Source organism: Phyllostomus hastatus, unplaced genomic scaffold, assembly GCF_019186645.2.
Source record: "Phyllostomus hastatus isolate PE091 unplaced genomic scaffold, TTU_PhHast_1.1 phas_scaffold_501, whole genome shotgun sequence".
Taxonomy (NCBI): domain Eukaryota; kingdom Metazoa; phylum Chordata; class Mammalia; order Chiroptera; family Phyllostomidae; genus Phyllostomus; species Phyllostomus hastatus.
This window is the reverse complement of record NW_025334033.1, coordinates 26,602,675-26,628,045: the sequence shown is the minus strand read 5'-3', so window position 1 is coordinate 26,628,045 and position 25,371 is coordinate 26,602,675. Positions and strand designations below refer to the sequence as shown.

The 25,371-nt window shown below is 42.6% G+C and overlaps 1 protein-coding gene across 7 annotated transcripts in view; it reads right to left on the bottom strand.

The window, feature by feature from the left end:
- TLN2 (talin 2) overlaps positions 1-25,371 on the bottom strand; it is a 409,742-nt gene that overhangs the window by 290,839 nt on the left and 93,532 nt on the right. The window contains exon 1 of one of the 7 annotated variants that reach the window (XM_045822082.1): positions 5,224-5,242. The exons of the other annotated variants lie outside the window; for them this stretch is intronic. The gene's annotated coding sequence lies outside the window, so the exon portion shown is untranslated. Of the gene's footprint in view, positions 1-5,223; positions 5,243-25,371 lie in introns of those variants that run through there. 7 annotated transcript variants of the gene reach the window in all.

Genomic DNA, 25,371 nt, shown 5'->3' with positions numbered 1-25,371 from the left:
ACTCTAAGAAGACAAGCAACCCAATTAAAAAATGGCCAAAGGACTTGAACAGACACTTCTCCAATGAGGACATAGAGAGAATCCAGAAACACATGAAACGATGTTCAATATCGCTAGCTCTCAGAGAGATGCAAATTAAAACCACAATGAGATACCACTTCACACCAGTCAGAATGGCCATCATAAACAAAGCAACAAACAAGTGCTGGAGAAGCTGTAGAGAAAAGAGGACACCAGTGCAGTGTTGGTGGGACTGCAGACTGGTACAACCACTATGGAAAACAGTATGGAATTTTCTCAGAAAACTAAAAATGGATCTGCCTTTTGATCCAGCAATTCCACTGCTAGGATTATAGTCTAAGAACCCTGAAACACTAATCCAAAAGAACCTGTATACCCCAATGTTCATAGCAGCACAATTTATAGTAGCCAAGTGCTGGAAGCAACCTAGGTGCCCATCAGTAAATGAACAGATCAAAAAACTATGGGACATTTATGCAATGGAATTCTATGCAGCAGAAAGAAAGAAGGAGCTCCTACCCTTTGCGACAGCTTGGATGGAGCTGGAAAGCATTATGCTAAGCAAAATAAGCCAGGTGGTGAAAGACAAATACCATATGATCTCACCTTTAACAGGAACTTAAACAACAAAACAAACAAGCAAAATATAACCAAAGACACTGAAATAGAGAACAGGCTGACAGTGACCAGAGAGAAGAGGGGAGGGAATTTCAGAGAAAAAAGGAAAGGGTCTACAGGAACAAGTATAAAGGACACATGGACAAAAACTAGGGGGAGGGGGTGGAAATGGGGAACACGGGGGCGGGGGGGGGGCTGCTGGGGGGCTGGGATGGGAGTAAAAGGCAGAAAACTGTACTTGAAAAACAATTAAAATCAAATAAAAAAAGAATAAGGGCTAATAGGGCAGAAGTACTCAGTACCAATTGGCCATTAACTACTATGTTATCCTTAAACTCTTGATAAATGGAGGTGGTATTAGAATGGTCAAGACAAAAGACTGGTGTTCTTCAAGGCCTAGGGGAAGAAAAGTTGTTGTTACAGGAGCAAGTGGTCAAGACTCATAGGAACCTCCACAATACCATAAAAGGAAGGGGTGACCTGATTCAGTGTCTAATCTGGGCTCTTAAATTTGGAGAGCATTTGTAACTACAAATGCCGAGGCCACACCCCAGATTAATCTGGGTTGTAGTCCTCCCTGGAGTAGAGGAGCCAGGCCATCCATCTATCAGGCTTGAATTTGATATGACCATTCCTTTCACACTTTCCTTGGTAAACCTGTGGTCATCATCCAGCTTCTTGACTGAGCCTAACCACTGGGTAAACCATCTAAGACTATGAGCTAAGAGTAAGAACCAGCTGAGGGGCTGAGCAAGTAAATCACTCCTTCCCTTGAGGCTCAGTTTTCTTATCCATAAAATGAGCAGGTTCTAAGCATCTTGTGAAATGATCTTCTATAAAACATTTCTACAAACTTCTTATAAAGCATGGAATTACTGTATTCCACTTCCAGGAGTTGAGCACCTCCAGGTAAGCTGGTTCAGCTTCTAAATTAAATAAGCACTGCAAGAAAATTAGGCTCTTAGACCCACATATCAAAGAGCTGCTAGTCCCGGAGGTGAAGGTATATCTTCAATACTAGAAAACACCTTTTAAAAACACAATTATACCATCTATTCTTGGAAACACGTAAGTCAGGAAAGTATCCCACTGGTTTTACAAAGCCCCAGCAGACAGCATCCACCCATTGCTTCCCTCACTCCCAGAACAAATGCAGAATGAAGCCTGGGACGTCACCCCTCTGCTGCTACAGAGAATGCACTATTTCTATCTGCATAATTACAGCGCTGCTCCAACGGCCCACGGAGGAAAGACAGAACAAATGTGCTGTATAGATCCACAGTACTTTCTTGCAAGCAGAAAAAAATACAAAATGTGTGAACACTTAACCATCCTTGATAATTGATGTCATTTTTCTTGAATTCTTCTTTTCAACTGTGCACTCAAATTGGTGCCACAGAATAAAAAAAATGAAATATCAGAAGCACCTACAGCTGAGAAAAGGAATATGGGCCTTGATGTGAGCCGTGACGTCTGACCTAGAGGTACGTTATAAGAGAACCAGAAAAATGGTTCTCAGGCATGGCTGCCCAGGAGTAACATCTGGGCAGTTTTAAAAGGCCAATGCCTGGGCTGCCCCACCCTAGAGATTCTGGCTTAATGGGTCTGGGGTGTGGCCTCAGCATTTGTAGTTATAAATGCTCTCCAAACTGTAAACCACTGCATAGCAAATAAGGGCTAGGAAGGAGTTTTAAAATTTACACATATTTTACGCTGTAGGATTTCAGATAGCAGCAGCAATTATAAACAACAATAGTTATAATAAGTATCAAATGAAGGCCATACATTTCAGTTTTATATATACAGGAGGAAAATTCTACAAGAGCATTTATGAAAATCAAATGCTAGGAATCACTAGCATGGTGGTGATTTCCTAACTTAAATGCATTTGTCAAAACCCACATATGTACACACAAAAGAGTTATTAAGTGGAAATTAAAAATAAATTTAAAACATACAGGGAAAAAATCAAGTGATATACTCATTTAATCCAGAGATGTTCAATCTTAGGGAAACACTAGATCACCCAGGGAGCTTTTAAAAATCCTACTGTGCAAGCTGCACCCCAGACCAATTATATCAGATTCTCCAGGGACCTGAGCACCATAGGTCTGAAAGCCCTGCAGGCAATTCCAAGGGTAGCCACATCTCTGAACTCCCCATAGAACAGTACTCACCTCAAGCATGATTCTGCCTATGGCATGAGAGAATACAAGGGGGGAGACACCTAGCGAATGGGGACCCAGGGGCCTAGTGTAAAACCCCTTTTCAGAAATGAACATGAAATGTATTCAATACATTCTAATAAAACCAAGTCACATAAATTTGTACGCACAAGTTAATCCCATGCTGGTTTTAAATAATCTCTGAGAGACTGGTATACATTCCAGGGAGTACTGAGATCATTTTACACATGATCCTTGTTTTGTGCGAGAAGATCCTGGCCTTAGGAAACATAGCTACCTTTAGCAACTTAATTTTAGTAAGTAGCTGAAACATAACAAAAGAGGCAGTGCAGGGCTCTGGACAGGAGGGTGATGACTTGCAACCAGACACAACAGTGCAGAAGTCACATGACCTTGAGCAAGTGCTATACATTCCCTAAGCCTCAGATTTCTTACGTGCGTGTAAAATGGGAAGAGCAGCAGTATTCTCATAAAGGTGTTGAAGCGTGAATTAAAGCACACAGACACTATGGTGATGAGTATGGCAGTAACTACAACAACATCATCCCAGCTAGCTAATTTTATGACTTGCATTCTGTGGGCCTTTCCCTCCTCTAGAGTACGAAGTGAAGGAAGGTCCTTTCTAATTAAATCCTTTGATTCCAAGCACCTCTCTATTCACCTGCTTAGGAGACTTGTCATAAACAGTAGACACCACATTGAATTTCCAGATCCTACCACAGTTTCTTAAACATCTATAAGAATGCGTGAATAGAAGCAAACATATAATGCCTGTATAAATGCAACCCAACTGAGTGCCAAGTTGACACTATGAGTCTGAATTAATGAAGAATGAAGTTGTAGGCAACTATAACTTGAATAGGTGTCATTTACTGACACTGTCTTTATGCCAGGGACAGAGCGGTCCAAAATACCTAATTTCATCTACTCATTATGCATCTGCTTCGAGATTGGTGTCTGAGGTCCTACCCATGGCACAGAGAGGAGAAGCCACTGGCATTCATCCCGGGAGAAACACAGCTCTCCCTGCCTACACATCTCGGTACCGCTGAGCTCCGACACAGACAACAAAACTGCGGTACATACGTGTGCGTCCTTCTGAGGATGGGACCACTACATTTTAAGAGACAAATTTGGAGTAGAAAATTCTCTTTTTACAAAGCTCTTATTCACAGCTTTTTGAGAGCCAGCGATTTTAATTTATGCAGCAATCAGACATTTTAATTCCCAGCACTAAAAAGGCAATGCTATCAGGGCTCAGGAATGCTGGAAAAGCCCAGAATTCCCATTAACAAGGAGTCCCAGGTGGTTTTCAGGGCTGTCCCTCCTCAGAGACTGGAAGGGTGGGGGGTTATGTTTACGAAAGACCTAAATGAGAAGTAGGGAGTAGTTTCCATGTCAAACAGCCCTCCACCCTGGCCCCTCAAAAGGAAACCTGTGGTGGTCCACAGAAGACCCGCTTCTCTACTGTGCTGCTTCCAGGCCGGCCCCCTACCAGGACTGCGAGCTCCGCCCAGCTGGGGTCTGCTCGCTCAAAAAGAATAGAAGAGCAACTCACCAGCACTGAGCACTGGGAGATTTACCTCTCTCTCTGCCTTTCATTTCCAACTTAACTAGCTTCAATTTTTTTTAAGTAGGCCATTTGACACTGGCTTTTTAAAGTTTATTGAAGGGTGAGCATGGTCATTTTTCATAAATGTTCCATGTATGCTTAAGAATAAGTACGTTCCGGGTATAGAAGATGTGTTCTAGCCGTGCCCACTAGGTTAAAGCTTCTATATCTTTACTGTTTGCCCACTTGATATATTAACTACAACTATGAACAAAGGTGTGTTACATTTCACCACTATGCCAATGGATAGTCAGCTTCTCCCAATTGAGAGTAATAATTGACTGAGTCAGTCAATTAATAATTAATTAATAATTGACTGAGTCAGTCAATTATTACTCTCTCTACATACATGCTTGCATGTATACAAAGCTAAGTATTAAGGGCAAACACATTTAGAATTATTATACATGACAGATTTACGGTTTACAGGCAGCTTCAGAGTCTGCATAAATTTAGGTGTGAGTCCCAACTCCACAACCTGCTCTAAGCCTCAGTTTTCCATAAAAACAAGACATACCTCAAATCTCATAGGGTTCTTGAGAGGATTAAATAAGAAAGTACATGGCACTTAGCACAGTGCCCGGCTTTCAAGGTGCTAGCTGCTAATAAAATGGTACATGGCTTGCTTAAGATCATGCAGCTATTTACTAGTATGGAAGTAGAACCTTCTGACCTCTTGTCAATCAGGAGGCAGGACAGGGTGTGGGAGGAGGCAGATGTATCAGAATTGTTTATTCCTGGGCTTCACCGTTGGAGAAGTACAGAATACCACTAACCCATCCATACCTCACGGAGAATGTTACGTGACACATCAGCTGAACACTGGTTCGACCTGCCCCAACTCAATTGCAATCGTCCAGTTTAGCTTGCTCTCTCTGGGATTTATTTCCCCTAGTTGCTGACTTGAGGGCTTGTTGGAACAGCTGCACAATGATGCACTTTACAACCTTCTGGTTCTGGAAAACACTTGGCATATTTAAAGCAGGCAAGAGTTAGTATCTAAACAGTAGGTAACTTCTGAGAGCTTATCCCAACCCTGGGACCCATGGAGGGTGTGTGGGTGTGGGTGTGTGTGTGTGTGCATGTGTGTGCATTTGGGGGAGTATGTGTGGGTGAAAGCAGTTTCAGGGCACACCATTCATTTGGTTACACAGCTTCCTCTACAACAGTCTCCCACATCCCAGCAGGGTGAGTGAGGCTTTATCAAAGTCAAAGTTAATTGCACGTCAGAGGGAGAAGATGCAATTTTCTTCTCCATCTTCTGAACTCTGAAATTGACGCTTGGGAGTCATTTGGTCCTGAAAATGTCAGCTGCAGGAAAACACAACAAAAGAGGCAGAACAGGCTAGTAAGGAAACTTGCCAAACAGAACATTCTTAGAAAGCCTCAGTGGTTAGCAAGTCTGATTTGCTGTAAAATAAAAAAGTTATAATCTTAAAAAGCAGAAAATACAAACCTCTGTTGACAAGCAACTCCTACAAAAAGGTTCTTCACTTCCAAGTCCATCAGAAACTGGTAACTGCAGAGAGCCCAGGGGGTGTACAGGAGGCTGCTGGGTCCAGCTGCCAGGATCCAGCACAGACCTGCCCACTCACCAGCGGGACAGCAACCCTTGGAGAGCTGACCTGTATCTCAGGCAGGAGGGCTTGATAAGCAGACCACCACAGCCCAAAACTTTATTCGGAAACCAATTTCTTGATGAAACAAAAAACCCAACTGACTGCATACAGCAGTCAAAACCAGGAAGAAGAAATTTTTCCCCAGGATTTACTTACAGATTCTCTTTCATTTCTTGGTAGCTTTCCTCTAAAAAAAATAGGAAAGCCACTGAGATGTGCTGCTTTCTTTAATCTTTGAGGATCTCACCATCATTTGTGAGAGTCCAGTGTCAACAATTCAAGTGTCCAATTCACGTGTCCATAAGAGGCCACGCTGACTTCACTCCAGGGCCTTCGGTACCCCACACTGGCCATTCTTTGCTTTTCTCGAAACCACCGCACAGGCATTTGAAACTCGGCCACAGGTTAGACAAACAAGGCTGGGGTGTGATCCACAGCGCCCCAAAGACTGTTTACAATCACCTTTCCCTTCAAGCTTCAGGGCTGCAGTTAAAGCACATTTGGCCCAAAATTCAAAGGACCAGGCACACTTCATTGTCCCTCCATGTGAGGGACAAAGGAATAGTAGCAAGAAGAGAAGGTGAGACTTAAAATAAAATCCTTCATTTCCTTGCACTCCATGCAAGCCACTGGAGCAAAAGCCTCTAATTTCACCCTTTACCCTGGTGAGGACAAAGAATGTAAGGAATTAAACATACACTCTCCTCCCGAAAATCAGACCACTGCATACAAAACTGAAATGGCTCCAGCAAAATAACCTAGTACAAGTGAAAGGAAAGCCAACAAAGAGATTAGTTTATAACTCATTCTCTCTCCCTTTGATTTTTAAAAAACCTTTCTGATTTTATTTCCCAGCTAACAAAGGTATAACATGCTAGTGGAACAAATTCAAACTTAATTCCATCCCTATTCCCCACTTCCACCAAAATAACCCCCAGTGACCCCCAATCACCCCCAGTTACCCCCAGTGACTAGTTAGACCAGGGGTGTCCAACTCATTTTCACCAGGGGCCACATCAGCCTCATGGTTGCCTTCAAAGGGCTGAAATAATTTTAGGGCTATATAAATATAACTACTCCTTAACTGTTAAGGAGTTGAAATTACATTCGGCCCTTTGAAGGCAACCGTGAGGCTGATGTGGCCCCCGGTGAAAATGAGTTTGACACCCCTGAGTTAGACAAACATTACTGCAAGCATTTTCCCTGCAAATGACAATGACCATTAACTGAACACCAGCTGCATGCCAGGGACGATGCTAACTCCTGACCTGCATCACTGGGCTTCTTCTCCACAACTTCTCTATGAGGTAGACGGCTCCAACCCACTTTGAGAACAAGGAGAAGGCTGTGAACGGCAGCTCATATGTCCAAGTCTGGACCATCCAACCCCGCTAGTAAGCACAATGTCTAAATTAGCTAAATTCATGTACTTTAAAAACTAACAGTTCAATAATACCGAACCCCTTAAGTCTGCAACTGGATGCTCCTTTTCTCATTTAACAACATATATGGTCAACTTTTCATCCACCTCCTTTGTGCCTGCACTGTAGCTACAACTTATGTTTCAAAGAAAGAAGAAAAGTTTGCCTTCTTGTTCCATTGCCCACAGAGTAGAAATAAAAGCTATTCACAATTCTGTACTTCCCGTGCATTAGAGACGGACACTATGAGGACTACCTTTTTAGTTACTTCATAAAGTCTGAATGACTGTGTATATACACATGCTTGTGCACATGTAACATGACTTGACTCGTGTACCTTCAACAAACTTCAGGGACAAAGTTCAGGTTCTTCCAAGAGGCAGGGAGATGGGCAAGCACATGCCGTTCTCCTTCAGAAGCGACAACTAACAAACCCAACTTTGGGAGGCACACAACTCTACAATGACAAAGATTTCAGACCCCAAAGAGAGAAGGCATGTATTCCTCAGTCCTTGGCTCAAACATTTTTTCCCCTTTTTTCAGATGCTCTTCAGATGCACTAAAAGACTTCTAAAACTTCAGAAATATTTTCTTAGAAATACACTTTCAGTTTCACATGCATATAATGTACTCCCTTCAAGAGCCTAAGCTTTGTTGAGAATCATACAGCCAATTTTACAGTCCTCAACCATCAAACAGACATTAGTCACCACAAATTATACTCCTTGTATGCCACTGATGAGACCCACTTTCCTTTTTCCATCACTTTTTCTGTCTGGCCTGATTCTAGTGGTTGGCAAACCCTGCATCAGCCTACGAAGGCAGGAGAATACTGGAATCGCCAATGTCAAGTTCTCCATTTTGCAAAGAGGCAGAACTTCCAAGGTTAAGCTAATCTAGTACGCCATCATCATTTCCTGCTAACCATTTATATTGAAAAGGCACAGGAAGCAGAGCCTCAGTGTCTCACTTAGGAACCATTACAGTTGCAGCTTAAACAAGGGGTGTAAGCAGGAACAGAACAATCAGCCCGGTTCAGGCCAGGACCTCCGTGACTTGGTTCCTATTAACATCTATAAGATATTGACCAACTACATATTTTTTGGACTATAAGACGCACCCCCACCACCAGCCCCCAATTTGGGAGGAATAATGATTGTTAATGCTGCTGTTGGGTTCTGTTTACATTTACATTGGTGAAATATTATGTCATTTATGTTATTGAAATATTTTACCACATTTTCTGCTTCAAAATTTTTTTTCCTCCTCTAAAACTTAGGTGCGTCTTATGGTCTGAAAACAAATACGGTAAGTAAGAAATGCTTTTCCCCCACACAACCTTGATTGTTTGGGTGATACCCGCCCTCAGTACTCAGGAGAAAGAGTTGACCTAGCTTAAGAGCCCCAACTCTGTAGTCAATACCGTGGCCTCTGGAGCCTGCAGAACGCGTGCACCCAGCTCTGCCACTTAAAACTATCACCCCAGTAATGCTGCCTAACCATGCAGTGCCTCTGTCTCTTCACCAATAAAATGGGAATAGTAGTAACTACACTTACAGTTGTTCTGAAGCTTATATAAGTTAACACTTCCAACCATACTTAGAACTCTGTAGGACACATGTAAGTGCTCAGCAAACCTTAAATAAATCTATTCCTTTAGCATTATACTTCTATGACACACTACAGAGTGGCCCTCTACTGTGGACCATACTTCTCACTGCCATTTAGTCCTGAAGATACGCTGAAAAGGCACATAGGAATTTAATATTCAGTTGAAGAGCCTGAGGTTCAGACAAGTTTAAAATCTTACCCAACATCATATTCTGCGCATGTCATGTGCCACTGAGCTGGCTCCAACTACGGTGACTTATGGGTGAGTGATGGCCATGATGTCCTGTTCTCAACAGCCCTGCTCAGCTACTACATATTCATGCCTGTGGCTTTTTTTATGGAGTCAGCCATCTTACAGTTGGTCTTCCTCTTTCCCTGATGTCTTTGGTTTTTCCTAGCATTATGCTCGGGACCTGAAATCTGGAGCTAAGTCTGTTTGTCTTCAAAAGCTGTGCTCTTTCTACCTCCCAAAGCTCTATGAGCCCTTCCTGCCTGAGGCACAAATAACTAAAAAGGAGTTCCACTAGCCAACAGTTACTGAGTATTCTCTATGTGCTAGGCCTGAAGTAAGTGTTTATATACATTCTCACTCCACATTACCTGATAGACAGGTAAAATCATTACTCCCATCTTTCAGATGAGAAAATTGAGGCTTAAACAGTAGTAATATGTGCAGGGATATGAAATAAGTGAGTAGGAGAGGCTTTTGCATCTCTCAACTGTTTCATTAACAAAAAGAAAGGGTGAGGGAGGAAGAAAACATTTACTCAACAAGTCCAGCAAGCCTTTGCACCATCAGATTGGTATTATCTGCAGAAGAGTTAACGTGTCAGTTTCTGAGTGAGTAATGTTGGTAACACATGAAGCCCCTAATTCTCTTGTGACAACATTATGTTTGACTTAGAATAAAAGTAGAATCTTCGTGCAATCTCTAGGGCAAAGCTATGTTTCCTAAAAAATAAACAGGCACAAAATTAAAATGTTGGAGTGGGGAACAATTATTCAGATTCATTACCGAGCAACAATCACCACCTCATTTTTCCCAGTGCCCTACAAGAGGAAGTGGCCGTGAACAACCACAACTCCTAACAAACTGAAAAAGAAAAGCAGGAATGATTCTGCTTGGGGTTTCTTTGCTTCTAGGAAAGTTTAACTCAGCCATTTTTCAAAAACAAAACAAAACATGAAATCTCACATGTTATTCCAAATAGAACAAGTATTTCAAACTTTACTGTGATTTTCTTTTAATAGCAACTTGGGATATGAAGAAAAAGCAGAACAAATGGAGAGGAGTGAGCCTAAGGAGCAGTAAAGGGAGAGGCAAGGAAAGAAAAGGCACAGGCACAGAAAGGGGGCAGGCTGGAGGTGCAGAGCAGGAGGAGGGGGAGAGCTCAGTATGCTCTGAGTTAGTGACAACCTCTCCCTGTCCTTGGCTGCAATAACATCCACCCTCCACTGTAACCTGTGGAGCTCCTTCACCTGTCTGCACTGATTTTTCAGTGAAACAATACCAGTGAGGAGCTGCCCACATGGTGAGTGGGAGAGAGTGGGTCTGCACTGTCTTCCAATCTCCACCATCAGTTAGAGTAGAAACCATCACTTGATGGCCCACAGGAAATCTGTTTCCCTCCTCTCTACTCAGCCTATGCCTGTGCAAGAAAACTCAGGACCAAGTTTATAAAAATAAAACTTTGCCTCGTTATCATGCAATTGCTTACCCACGAGGAGCTCAAAAACACCTTTCTGCTATCCAAATGATGCAAGGCACAGCTACCAGAAATGACTGCATAGCATAAGGCAAATGAGGAGTAAGTGATATGATTGACCACTTGCCCACCAAAGCTTCCAATTAAGCAAGGCAGGCATAGACTGACTGTACCAAAGGCAGAAGGACATAGGCCTTTAGCTCTGGGGAGAAATAAAAGGGACGGAAAGGGAAATCAAGGCTGTAGCAGCTGCCTAGAAGCAGGCATGCACCCAAAATTGAAATAAAAAAACTTGAGATAATTACAGGTCACTGACAATCCCATACACAGTGAACGTGTTCCCTTGTCTGACATGAATTTTGTCTTATTTGTAGTCAAAACAAATCTCAAATGAAATTTAGAATTCTTCAGGCAAAGCAGCACAACTCCTAACTAGATGTCAGTGTAATGTGATTAGGACCAAAATAAACCTACAGCCCACATAAAAATGCCAAGAACATAAACCAAGGAGGGCAGGATACTGTGTGTCACTTGCTAAGAAGAGAGAACAGAAAATCACATATTATTCTAGTACTAATTTAAAAGCTCTCATTGCTCAAAACCAGTGATAAATCGCGAGCACATCAAGCCCTCTTTCAACACTGCCTTACCCTCAGTCAGTAAATAACTTAAGAGAAGCTGCAATGTGGACAGCAGAAAAAGACACGGGTTCTGCTTGGATGGGCCTCTATACTCTCTAAACCCACATCTCTGCCCGTAAGAAGAGAGGGCTGGATTGGATAATCCTCAAGGAGGAGTCTCCTTCTCAAAGTCTTCAGTTTGGAGACTCACCTATGCAGCTGTCAGCAACCTCTGGGTCACAGCCATGTTACGTAGGAGCCGCCCTTCCCCACTTAGGGTCCTGTCTCATAAGGCATTTGCCAGCATGGGTGACAGTAAGATACTGCATGGGAGGGACATGTCACAAGTGTGGCTGGTAGGGTGCACAAAGGAAAGGCAGAGTGTCTACAAGAGGAATGTGAAGCATGCTCTTAGGCTTTATTTATACTTTAGGATCTCTCCATTGCCAAAAGAACTCGCAGGAGTCTGAAATAAAACACATACAAACATGTATACAGGGCAGTAAAAATGAAGATAAAGAAACAGAAACCATATGGGTTCTCTCTGTAACACGGACCACTTAGTGACTGGTAGCCCGTTACACAGATAGCCTAAGGATGTCTACGTAAATAGCAATCCTGCAAGCCTTTCAGCACTTGTTTAAAGTGAGAATACACATGAGAAAGTTTACTAACTTCTGATAAACAAAAGGACCCTGCAGTAGTTCTATTTCCAAAGGGGAAGAGAAAGCTTAAATGCCTGTGCTCAAGTGCACCAGAAAACAACACTGTAGTTGCTGGCTCTTTGGCAAAAAGTCTGGAAACTGCAAATTTCCATTGACAGTTAAATGAGTAAATTATAGTGCATTCACACAACTGGTTACTATACAGCAATAAAAAGGAACAGATGTGGCAGACGATGACATGGATGAACCTCACACACGATGCTGAGCTGACAGCATTAGTTAACACACAACAAATTTCATTTTGAAGGGGGTTAAAACTATATTGGTGGGGGAAGTGACTGGAGGCAGCCATCTACTACATAGATTTAAATGGAAAACCACAAAAATCAGAACTAGAAATGATAAAAATCTTAGCACTAGAATGGGCCTTCAATCTGCTCTAGCTCAGCAGCAACACGGGACAAATAGGGAATCAGAGGTGGGTGGGGAGTTCAAAGTGGCAGGTGCTCTAGCATCCCAAGCCCATAACTGTGCACCCTACCAGCTCCTCTGGCCAAAACACCATGAACTTGTGTTTCTGCTCTCCTTGGTGTAAATGAGGTATGTAAGAAACACCCATCTTGCTTATTCACTTTTTTCAGGGAAAGTTTCCACTTCCCCAGTTTGTTCATTCCACACCTCAACTAGATAAAGATAGAAGCTGATTTAACTCTTCTCACAAGCTATGCCAATTATTTAGCGACGGTATCTGTTGAATACTCACTTAAGAGCTTCTGAGAGATTAAGTGCAACTTACAGTTCTCTGAGTCTTTAACACTTCAATTATAATCACAACCTGACACAAACTTAATTTCGATATTTTGAAATAATACATCAAACTGACTGCACAATTGCTGTGTTCTTCCCTTGGTCATGTGTCAATGTCTATGCACTGCTAAAATGTCTTCAAGGGTACTTGAAGGTCAGATTATGTTTGCATGCTGATTACTATTCTGAATTAATTATCACTCTTAAACATCCTCATCTGCCCAATACAAATTATGAAAGGCCTTTGAGAGAAAAATTCACATTAAAACTCTGTTCCAAACATGTCATACATACTTTTAAAAGGAGACCACTGGGAGTTTTCTTGAAGTCATCACATGTATTTGACCTTTTTAACAGAATTAGATTTCACTGACAATAATGGAGGAAGTTTTAGAGTTTTTTTCCATACTTCTACTGACAAAGAAATCAGGCAAAACCTCATTCACAGTCTATTCAAAAGTTTTGCTCTCAAGTAATAAAAGAGCCTCTGGGAAGTTAATTACTGAAAAGAACTGAGAAAAAGTTGGAGGTACGTGCATGTTAAGCTAGTGGCCTTCCAGAGACTTGTGACACGGGGAAGGGAGCAAGTCACTGTGTGTGCTATGCACACAACGCAGGCAAGAGAGTAGAAAGGCACATCCCCCAAATTACAGCAGAAGAGACGCTGGGGTTTCTTCCCACTTCCTGACAAGCAACTGTCTGTCTCTTTTGTGTCGGCGCAGGGTGCAGGGTGCGGGGGGTGGGGGGGGGGAGGATTCACATGTAAGACATCTGGAACATTCTCTGCTCCCAGTAAAAATAGAAATCTATGAAATAGAGCCAGAGTTAGCTCCCACAGACTGGGCTACAGGTTTTTATGCCAACTGAACCTGGGGGGGTTTACAGTCAATGTTTACTGAGCACCAGTTTCACGCAGACCTGCTTCTAGACCTCATGAGGACTGAGGACTAGGGAAGGAATGGCATTTACTGTGTGCTTCCCATGCATGGGATGCTCTGCTAGGCCCCTTATATGTCTGTCCCATGTCATTTGTCATTTTCACAATCACCCCACTGGGTAAGAGTGATGGGCCATTTCACAGACAGGTTGACCAAGGTTAAGTGACTTGTCCAAGGGCACACAACTCAGAGCCAGAACAGGAAGTAAACCCAGGTCTATGTGGCTACGGGATACACTCCCTCCACTGCCCACACTGACTCCAGGCTACAGGACACCCCCTCCCCAAAGGCAGAGGAAAGCCAACATCACAACAGAGCAGGGAGCTCTAAGACAAACCCAAAGTACATGAGCACTGTGGTGAGACATGTCCCAGAGGCTCAAGCAAGGAAGATACGAATTGATAGGCAGGCAGCGGGCGAATCAGAAAAGGCTCCACAAAGGAGGAATCACTGAAGCTAGGCTTTGGGGACTGAAGCTGACACTATGCCTGGTGACAGGTAGACAAGCACAACAAGCAAAGGGAAAGCATGGCAAAGGCACAAGGGCCTACACAGGATGAGAAAAGGGCCCTTCAGCTGGACTGTGCAGTGGGTGGTGTGTGGAGATGAGGCAAGAACAGGGAGACACAGGTCACCCTTGTGAGAAGAGTTCATACAGTCCACTGGATTATTCGTCATTCATTTGAGAATGAGGACATTAGAGGTTATGCTAGATGGTTTGAGTTGCTTTAACAAAAACCCTATAGGTGCAGTGGCTTAATTAATAACTTGCTTTCACAGTTCTGGAGGCTCTAAATTCAAGATCAAGGCACCAGCAGATTTGGTATCGAGTGAAGTTCTGCTTCCTAGTTCATAATGGCCCAATTCTTGCCTGAACTTCACGTGATAGAAGGGGTGAGAGGGCCCTCTGAGGCCTCTCCTATAAGCACTGCTCCACACTTGTGACCTACTCACCTCCCAAAGGCCCACTTCCTAGGACCATTGCACTGGGGTTAGGTTTGCAGCATATCAGTTTTGGGGAGGCAAACACTCAACCCATAATGAAGGTTCTTGGAATGAAGGCTGAGAGAGGAGGACCTGAGTCAGGCCCAGTGTTCGATTTTACAAGCTAGGTGAATGGGAAGCAGATGTCACCAATCCAAGCAGAACACAACAGCAGTGCAAGTCTGCCAATGTCCATGGGGTGCTCTTTCTCAAACACTGGGACAAACCAGAAGTGCAATAGAAGAGACTTTTGTGGGATGGTTCTCCTTCCAAGAAACAGAACAGATATACTGTGGTCAAATCACATATAAACAAACATCCCCTAATTTTGTTTACTGGTGTTTACCTTAACACAAGGGGAACCCGAGAATTATCAGTAGTTGGCTCCGTCTACAATCTAATCCAGTTACAAAACTTCAAAAACCACCCATAGAAGAGAGAAAATCTGAAAAGCAAAATCATTCCTCTGAGCAACTCTCTACATTTGTTAAGTGCACCAGCGGACATCCTGACAGGGGAAACAGTGGTCGATGTAGTTACAGAAAGTCTCCACAGTGTTCTGTTCCCATGACTCTTATGGGGTCTTTCTGGAAGAGTTAACAGGCCGCTTAGGGTCAATATGTTATCAAGAGTAAAGAAAAGCTGAAACATTAAAAAAATGAGATTTCGTTTAAGCAAGAGATATTTCTGAACCAAGGGAGGCCCAGACATGAGACACAGAAGAGACAGAATAAACTCAGCCGGAGGGCCCTAGAAATGATGGGGTTTTTTCTAATGAAATGTCGGCATTTCACCATTAAAAGACTATAATTCCCCATGGTCATGGCAGACCCAAACTATTCAGCAGTGGGGGGCAGGGGGCTATATGAATGTGCAACATGGCAGGTGTATAAAATTTTCAACCGAACTGCACTAATCTCAGGCCTCTCGGCCTCTAGCTCTGACCCAGGACGGGGCCTGGTGGTTGGTGCAGGGTGTTCCCGTGGGCACTGGCCAGAGCCAGGTGCTGAAACCCCGGCCACCACACAGAGGTATGTAGGCCACAGCCCTTTACAGAGAGGCAATGAGCCAACCAGGGGCACCCCTGGTTTACGATAGTGGTGCCTCAAAAAACACTCACAAAAGGCCATCCGAAGGCAAATTAAAGACCTACTTTCTGTTTTAACTAAAGACAAGAAACCTAGGAAAATGGGGTTCCTCATTCCATCCTAGCTCAAGAGCACAGTCTGAATACAAATAGCCTCATCCTAGGTCAGATACATTAATTTCTAGAAATCCACAGTGCTCAATCAATAAAATTGGAATTAATCCTTAACTTTCAGGGGTGAACGCCACAAAGCACGGCTATAGCTCCCACAGAGCATCCTCTGTCCCACCAGAAGGGACTCTCCTTCTCCCAGGGGCAGTCCCTCGGGGCATGCAGGGTGAGAGGGAAGCTGAGAGGTGAAAGTGGCATCTCTCTCAGGCAAGTCAATCCTCCTCTAATGTTGGGGAAGAAATGTATTTTTACACCTAAACAGGTAAAATTCACTATGGGGTGAAATGGAAAACCCAAATATTTGTAAGGGGAAAAAGAAGAATTCAAAGAAATTTTCACAAGCCTCCAGTGGGCAGCCTGGAGCTGGGCCAACCCTTTCGGGGGTGAGTGCTGAATTTTTCATGGTCAAGTGGAGGCAATGCCTACCAGATCTTCTTTAACTCAAACATTCCAAAATACAAACCACAGACTAACAGACTCTTCCAATGCCAGCATTTGTACCACGCTCATGCATCTTTGGTACCAAGTGTTGCTAGGAGCTGCCTCATGACACCTTAATCACCTGCCTGGAAACAGCACAATCGCAGGAGGGGTCAGTGGCTGCTGGTCACCCAAAACTGCAGACAGAAGGAGGACTTACTGCAGAGAGCCTGGTATGGACAGCACACAACAAATAGTAATCCCTCTGTTACTGCAGCCAGCTGTTGTCAAAGAGCTTCCGAATGGCGTGCACTATAAGCCTGGGGTCAAGCACCCAAGGGATAATCTCTGCATTTTACCTGTTACCCCTCATTCTAAATGGACTTGTCTTTTCTGGACATAAGAGGAGCATGTGGTATCACTTTATACAATGAATTTGGATTCTCTGGAGGTTGCCTTCTTTCGCATCCGTGAAACACATTTTATTAATTCTCTGAGTTTTGTTCCAAGGGCCTGGAGGTATCAGTGGGCAGAGACAGGGCCTTGCTTGGTTACCAGACACTCACAGTTCACCCTACACCTGCAAACTACAAGACACCCAACCGCAACACCACCCTGGGGCAGGCTAAACATCACCAGGCGTGGATTAGTGGGAATAAAGGAACAGAGGTTCCTCGTGGGACCCCAAATGACAATAACCATAATTTTTAAAAATTACATAATATGTGAAGTCCTAGGTCCAACTCAAAGAAGTGATATGTCTTACTATGTGTCAGGCAAGATCCATGTATCATTATCCACATATTATGACAATATACCCATTTCTATAGCATTTCATTACCTAAGTCAACTCCACTGTTGTACAAGGTAAGCCTCAGTATGTCCCTATTTTACTGTGTAAAAAACTGAACCTGCACCCAAGTCTGACCAACCCTAAAGCCCAGTCACTATACCACAGGACCAAACGTTCTGGACCCACTGCCCTGGGCCCTTGAGGAGACAGTATGCCCTTGTGGACTCCCAGGGTTGACCCTGAGGGGCTGGCAGCACCTGTCATGAGCTGTGACACTGAAACAGTCCATTTGAGGCCCTCAGGCCACATCTTAATAGCTTATTTTGGAAAAGGTACTTAACTAAAGCTGCCAGTGACAACACCAGAAAGAATGAAAAAACAGACTATTGGGAGAATTCCAACCTTAAAGCTTTTTCTCTGTGTTAAGAATATTTTGCCCTGGTTGGCATGGCTCAATGGATTGAACGTTGGCCCTGTGGCACACCAGTCCCTGGTTTGATTCCCAGTTGGGGCACATGCCTGGGTTGCCGGCCAGGTCCCCAGTTGGGGGCGTGCAAGAAGCAACCAGTCAATAGTTTCTTTCCCTCTTTTGCTGCCTCCCTCCCCTCTCCCTAAAAATAAATAATAATATCTTTTTAAAAGAATATTTTGTTTCACATGGCTTACAAAAATAAGATTTTTAAATACAGAATTTGAAACTAGTGTCCCTATCCAAACCCCAGGCTTAATGTTTCCTTTTCTGACTGAGAAACAACAGGATGTGGACTGGATCAAAAGCCACTGGATTCTTTCTCTATGTCTGTCTCAGGGGAGCCTGAGCAATAAGAGGCAGAGTGGAGGGAGAGAGTTCCAGCAAGGGAGGCAGCCCAGCCAGCCAGCCCCCAGCCGGCGCCCTGCACATCAGTGGTCCTGTTGGTAAACACGGCCGGTGATAGCCAAGACCTGACTAGTCTGACCCCACCTCAACCCCCTTTCCTCCTCGGCTCCATGGGATCAGTGAGATGCTAACAGGGTGGGACCCAGAGGACCTTACGGAGCCAGTCTTAGCAGAGCACCCCCAGCCCAGGCAAAAGAAGCCAAGGATGCAAGTGCGGGCATACACTCACCACCCAACTTCTGTGTCCCAAGTGTAATCCAAGCCCAGTCATTCTTTGAAATATATATAGATTCTATTGGAAGACCCTTGAAAGTTTGCTAAGTCACACAGATTGAAAATGCCAACTGGATATGATTATATTTATTAGGATCACAAGATAGGAATTCATAAAATAAGTAACAGAAATGGAGCGTGATCAATGGAATCACATGGAACAAAGGGCTGTTATTCATGACTGGCTAAACAAATATGCTCTGTTATCTCGACTGAGGTATTAACATACAGGGGTCATTTTTTAAAAAGATTTATTTATTTATTTATTTTTAGAGAGAGGGGAAAGGAGGTAGAAAGAAAGGGAGAGAAACATCAATGTGTGGTTGCCTCTTGTGCACCCTACTGGGGACCTGGCCCACAACACTGGCTTGTGCCCTAACTGGGAATCAAACCAGCAATCCTTTGGTTTGCAGGCTGGTGCTCAATCCACTGAGCCATACCAGCCAGGGCTGGGTCATTTTTTTTTTAAAGGGCAATTCTTACAGAAAAGCCAATCCATTTTTATTCAGCAGCCATTCCCAAATCCCAACCCACTTCAAGGCCATCACTGTCAGCATGACCAGCATTGTAGACAGGCAATATAGGGTAATGGTTAAGACCTGAAATCTTAAAGCCAGACTTCCTTGGTTCAAATCTGGACACCCTTATTATAGTCTCTATCTATAAAATGGAGATAAGAACAATACCTACTCACCAGGTTGTTAGGAAGGCCAAATAAATAAGACACTGAGATTACAGACTAGTTTATTATTCTATTCACTAAAGAAAGGGGTAAATAATAGCTACACACAGAACTTCACTGGTCTAATAGTAATATTACAGTAAGAATACCTAAACAGGAAAACATGAGTCTAAAATAATTTTGCACTAACTAAAAATCTATGCCCAAATTTTGGACCCATATTTCCAAGGAGATTTTAAGATAATAACCTAAGTTATGAAAACTTTATGTATTCAAAGTTAAGTTACTTTTTAAATAAATAAACTTGGTTTCCATAAATTTCTTTTCAACTTGATACCAACTTGATCACTTTTGTTTCAAATTGCCCATTAAAAAATATATATTTGCTTCAGTGGCCATCTATAGGGCTTAAATGTTCACTCGTCTAGAAGAAAATGTCATATACTTAAATTTATCACCGTGGCTAAATGCTGTATTTATTTATCTCTACATAACATACCAATTAAGGAGAACTTACAGAGCAGTTTAGCCTTAGAGATTCCCTTATTAAATAAAAAGTATTAAAAATAGAAAAGTCCAAATATCTATAACAAAAAAAAGAAACCTTAACATTTTACCAAGGGTAACAAGTAAATATTCTGCATGTCAAAAATAAAGTACTGTAAAATAGAGACTATTTTATATAAAAGTGTGAATCTGGCTTTCCAGTATGGTAGATAAGGGATTTAGGCTTTTACTTTTAGGAGAAATACCTTACATATCTTCTTTAGAAGACAAAAGGGCAAAACCATGCCAAAAACACCTTGTGAAAGACGTGTGCTTCTCCTGCCCACTGCTGCCCACATCCTTGGGAAGACAACTCAATTGCTTACTAAACATGACACATTTTCTTATGCTTCAATTACATACTTCCTCTGATCAACCATGCTAGCATTTAATTACCACACAATTAACTCGTGGCACTAACACATGCTCACAGTCATTTCTGCTTTGGCCACGGAAATCATCAAAGAGTTGACCCAAAGCCCACCTTGCATTGCCCTACCTACTCACCTGTGCTCTGTGTATCTGCCTAGGTTATGACTATAAATGTTCCACAAAACACCAGTTCTTCCATGACCTTAGCCATAGCTGCCTCACATAGGACCAGCCTGAGGCAGAAGGCTCACAGTACAAGCACCCTGCTTGATGGGGGCTTGGTGACAGGAGGAAGACAACTCAAGCATCAAATGGGGTTTTCCATTAGGAGAGTGGTTACCAGACTCTGGTATTCCACAGCAGAAAAGCCCACCCCTTTCCTAACTGGGATGACAACTTTGTCTTCAATGTCCTACCCACCTTGAAAAAAACCACTGCAAACCATCATTTCATTAAAAACAGCCACTTTAAAATGTAAAAAAAAAAAAAAAAACAAAACAGGAAGAATAGTATTTCTTTTTTAAGTATATTTTATTGATTATGCTATTAGAGTTGCCCCATTTTTTTCTCCCCTTTATTCCCCTCTGCCTTGCATACCTCCTCCCACCAGCATTCCCCCACCTTAGTTCATGTCTACAGGTTGTACATATAGTACTTCGGCTTCTACATTTCCTATACTACTCTTAACCTCCCCATGTTTATTTTGTATCTACCATTTATGCTCCCTACTCCCTGTACCTTTTCCCCTATTCTCCCTCCTGCCCCTGCCATCCAGCTGATAACCCTCCATGTGATCTCCATTTCTGTGATTCTGTTCCTGTTCTACTTGTTTGCTTAGTTTGTTTTATTTTTGTTTAAAGTTCAGTTGTTGATAGTTGTGAGTTTGTTGTCATTTTACTGTTCATAGTTGTGATATTCTTCTTTTTCTTCGATAAGGGTTCGGTGATGATGAACTCCTTTAACTTGATCTTAGCTGGGAAGCACTTTATCTGCTCTTCCATTCTAAATGATAGCTTTGCTGGGTAATCTTGGATGTAACTCCTTGCCTTTCATGACTTTCATGACTTGGAATACTTCTTCCCAGCCCCTCCTTGCCTGCAAGATTGCTTTTGAGGAATCAGCTGATAGTCCTATGGGAATTCCTTTGTAGGTAATTTCTTTTCTCTTGCTGCTTTTAAAATTCTCTCCCACCCTGACTGGTGTAGCTCAGTGGATTGAGCTTGGGCTGTGAACCAAAGGGTTGCTGGTTTGATTCCCAGTCAGGGCACATGCCTGGGTTGCAGGCTAGGTCCCTAGTGGGGACCATGTGAGAGGTAACCACACATGATGTTTCTCTTCCTCTCTTTTTCCTTCCCTTCCCCTCTCTCTAAAAACAAATTAAAAAAAAAATTCTCTCCTTATCTTTCATCTTGGGTAATGTAATTACGATGTGCCTTGGTATGTGCATCCTTGGGTCCAACTTCTTTGGAACTTTCTGAGCTTCCTGGACTTCCTAGAAGTCTATTTCCTTTGCCAGACTGGGCAAGTCCTCCATTATGTTTTCAAATAAGTTTTCAATTTCTTGCTCTTCCTCTTTTCCATCTGGCACCCCTTATGATTCAGATGTTGTAACATTTAAAGTTGTCCTGGAGGTTCCTAAGCCTCTCCCCATTATTTTGAATCTTTGTTTCCTCATTTTATTCTGGTAGAAAGTTTATTTCTTTCTTCTGCTCCACATCGTTGATTTGAATCCTGGTTTCCTTCCCTTCACTGTTGGTTCCCTGTATATTTTGGTTTATTTCACTTTTCATAGCCTTCACTTTTTCCTCTATTTTGCGACCATACTCAACCATTTCTGTGAGTATCCTGATTACCAGTGTTTTGAACTCTGCATCTGATAGGTTGGCTATCTCTTCATTGCTTAGTTCTATTTTTGGAGCTTTGAACTGTTCTTTCATTTGAACCATATTTCTTTGTCTCAGCGTACCTGTTACATTGTAAGGGGTGGAGCCTTAGGTATTTGCCAGGGCAGGACAACCCACACTGCTATGTTGTGGTGCTGTATGTGGGGAAGGGGTCAAAGAGGAAACAATGCCACTTGCTCAGCTCTGGGCCAGCTTTCAGTCACTTCGCCCACATTCCTGATCCACAGTACTGATTCCTGGTAGGTGGGTTTGTGTACGTTCTAGGATCCCGTGGCTCTCTCCAACAAACTCTCCTGTGAGGCTGGGAATTTCTCCTGCCTCTGCAACCTCCACGGCTTTTTAAAGTCAGAGGTTTTGAGGCTTTATTTCCCTGCTCTGGATCCCTGGGTTGCTCGGTCTTTCTCAGTCCCCAGTCCTGGTTTATCTGCATGCAAATTTGGGACTGCCCAGTCCACCAGCTGCCATCTCGCCCCTCCCCACCCCAGGTCCTCCAGCCGCTGCCTTGCCACAAGTCCTCTCCACCCCGGCTGCCCATCTCCACCTCTCCTACCACTCTGGATGAATGTTTCTTCTTTAACTCCTTGGTTGTTGGACTTCCATATAGTTCAGTTTTCTGGAAGTTCTAGTTGCTTTTTTGGTTTTAAATTTGTTGTTGTCCTTCTTTTGGTTGTGCAAGGAGGCAAAGTGTATCTATCTATACTTCCATCTTGGCCAGAAGTTTCTGGATAATATTTTTCAATAAAATTAGGCAATTCTTAGAATAAATTTATCTTAACAAAATTATTTTATCTTTCTCCTGCTGAATTTTAGACCAATTCATGGATTGGTGTTTTGGGAAACACTGAATTAAATGGTTTTTAAGGTTCCTGATAATCCTTAACTCACCTAAACATAACTCCTCAAGTGTTTTAAGCTAAAAGGAAGTAAAGCTACTTAACTGTCACCTGGTAAATACATATAATGTGTAATTCATTCATTCTACATATGCTAAAGTGACAAACATACAAAAGCCATAAATGTTGGAGGTCAATGGGGCGGGTGTTAAAGAGGAAGCACTCTGCTTTCCTGGTAAAATTTCTAGGAAGATTAATTTCCTGTCTGAGTGCCATTCTGCTCACACATGATTTCAAAAAAGATGTTTTTCTGCCCTATAGCAGGAGTGGAATCAGCTGTTTTAACTTGAGGCCCTAGAGTGCAACTCTCAAGTTGCGTAGTTATTTATAACTACAGGGCAATGCCTGCTTCTGTCATATCAAAGTATGCAAGACCCCGGGGAAAGGTCATGGGACAATGTCACTTGTTTCAGACACATTGCCAATTTAAGAGTCCCCCAACCTTTGCTCCATAAATATTTGCTGAACATTTCCTACTCAGAAGGCACCACTGGAGTCTCCTCACTTTTCTCCCCTCAACACACCCGGAAAAGGTATGACACAGTCCAGTTTTCTGGAGGGGAACCCAAGCCCCTTCATGCACTGCTCCTAAATTATGGGCTGTAACAACTGCCACCTTCACAACCTGCAACACACACAAATGCTTTCAGAGGACAGAGAGGTCCCTTTCTCCTGGAGATGCCACAATGGCTGGATTTGAGCACAGTGTTTGAAGAAAGAGATAAGAAAAGTACCAGAAAGACTTTACTCCTGGAGTGTAGACTCCATGGGGGTTGGATCTTATTCATAATGATCTTCCCCATTTCTACAGCAATGCCTGCCAAAAAGTAAATGCTCACGAGACAGTTGTTGTTTGATTAAAGGAAAGAATGATCATAGATTTATCACTAACTTAGCCATCATGTAAGTAGCTTCAAGGTATTTGATGACCTTTGTTTAACCTGATGACCAAGGCTACTCAAAGCAGCCAATTTCTCTTCCTCTACAGAGACAGACAAGGCCAAACTGTGTCACAGACTAGGTTTAGGGAAAACTTCTGTCACCCTTTCTCACCAACCTGCTGTAAATTTCTTAATTGTTCCTTACTGATGCTACAAAGCAGTTCTTAAGCAGCATGTAGAAGAAGGAGACAGATTCCCAGTTTCACCTAACATCTAATGTTTGTGCCTAAAATGAAACAGAGCCAACATTGTAGTTTCGAGAAGTCCAGGAAGTGCTCCAGCCTGGGGCCACCAGATAAATTATAGAGCTGAGGACTCACCCATCAGCTGAGCTCCCCACCCCAGACCCCAATTAGAGGGCAGATGGGCTCCAGTGGGCGGGCCCTCAGGACGGAACTGCCGGAAGAACACTGGCTAAACAGAAGGATTCCTTGCTTACTGACATGATGTCACATAATTTTTTAAATGTCAGGATTTCCTAGTACACTTTAAAATAGGATTGTTTAAGTGAATGTAAACCAGGTTTAAGACAACATTTCATGAGCATTCTAAGATTTGCTTGCAAAATAAGAGAAGAAGAGGAGGACAAGTGGAGAACCAAAATCTATTCCTCTGAAGGTATCACCAAGAAACACGGCTTTCTGTTTGTCTGTTATTATCCAACAGAAATAGGGCAGTGTCAAGAATGGGCCAGAGTCAAAAAGAAAAGGAAAAAACACTTAGTTCTCTGCTACCCTTTCAACACTTAGCACACTGTTCCTCCCTCATGCCAGTTATAATTAGTAAATAGCCTAAAGGAATGATCAGGTTTTCTTTCTTTTTTTTAAGTCTACAATCTATCTCAAGTTATTTTAGATGGTGTAAGCTAAAGATCAAGGTTCCTTCTTTCTTTCATATAGATTGCCAATTGTTCTAGCATTCCTTGTTCAAAAGTCATCTATTCTCCATTGAATTACTTTGGCCACTTTGATAAAAATCTCTTGACTATGTGTGTGTAGTCTATTTCTGGACTCTCTAGTCTGTTCCATGGATCTAACGTCTATCCTTACACCAATGCCACACTGTCTTGATTTTTGTTGCTTTGAGTAAACCTTGAAATCAGGTAGTATAAGCCCTTCAACTATGTTTTTATCCCCAACATTTTGGGGGCTACTCTGAGTCCTTTGCATTTCTACATAACTTTTTCAAATCAGCTTGCTGATGTCTTCATAAAAAAAAAAACCTTTAAATACCCTTCTGGGATTTTGATTGAGATTGCCTTGAACCTTTTAGGTAAATTTGATGTAAGGACATTTTAACAATGTAAGTCTTCCAATCCTTAAATATGATATCTATCTCCGTTTACTTGAGGGACCTATTAGAGTTAAACAAAAACAACATAAAATCTAAAGCTACTACCTTGTGTGCCAAAAAAGGAAGAACAGTTGGAAACCAGAAAATCTCTACAGAGTAATTTACAACTTTACACAGTTCTTTCCAGAGCTTTTTCATGGAGTGGATTCTACTGATGGATAAAGGCTCAAAAATACACAGATTAAGAAAGAGGGAGAGGTGGGACCCAAACCCAGGTACTCTTTTTCCCAATTCAGATCCCGGGGTCTTCG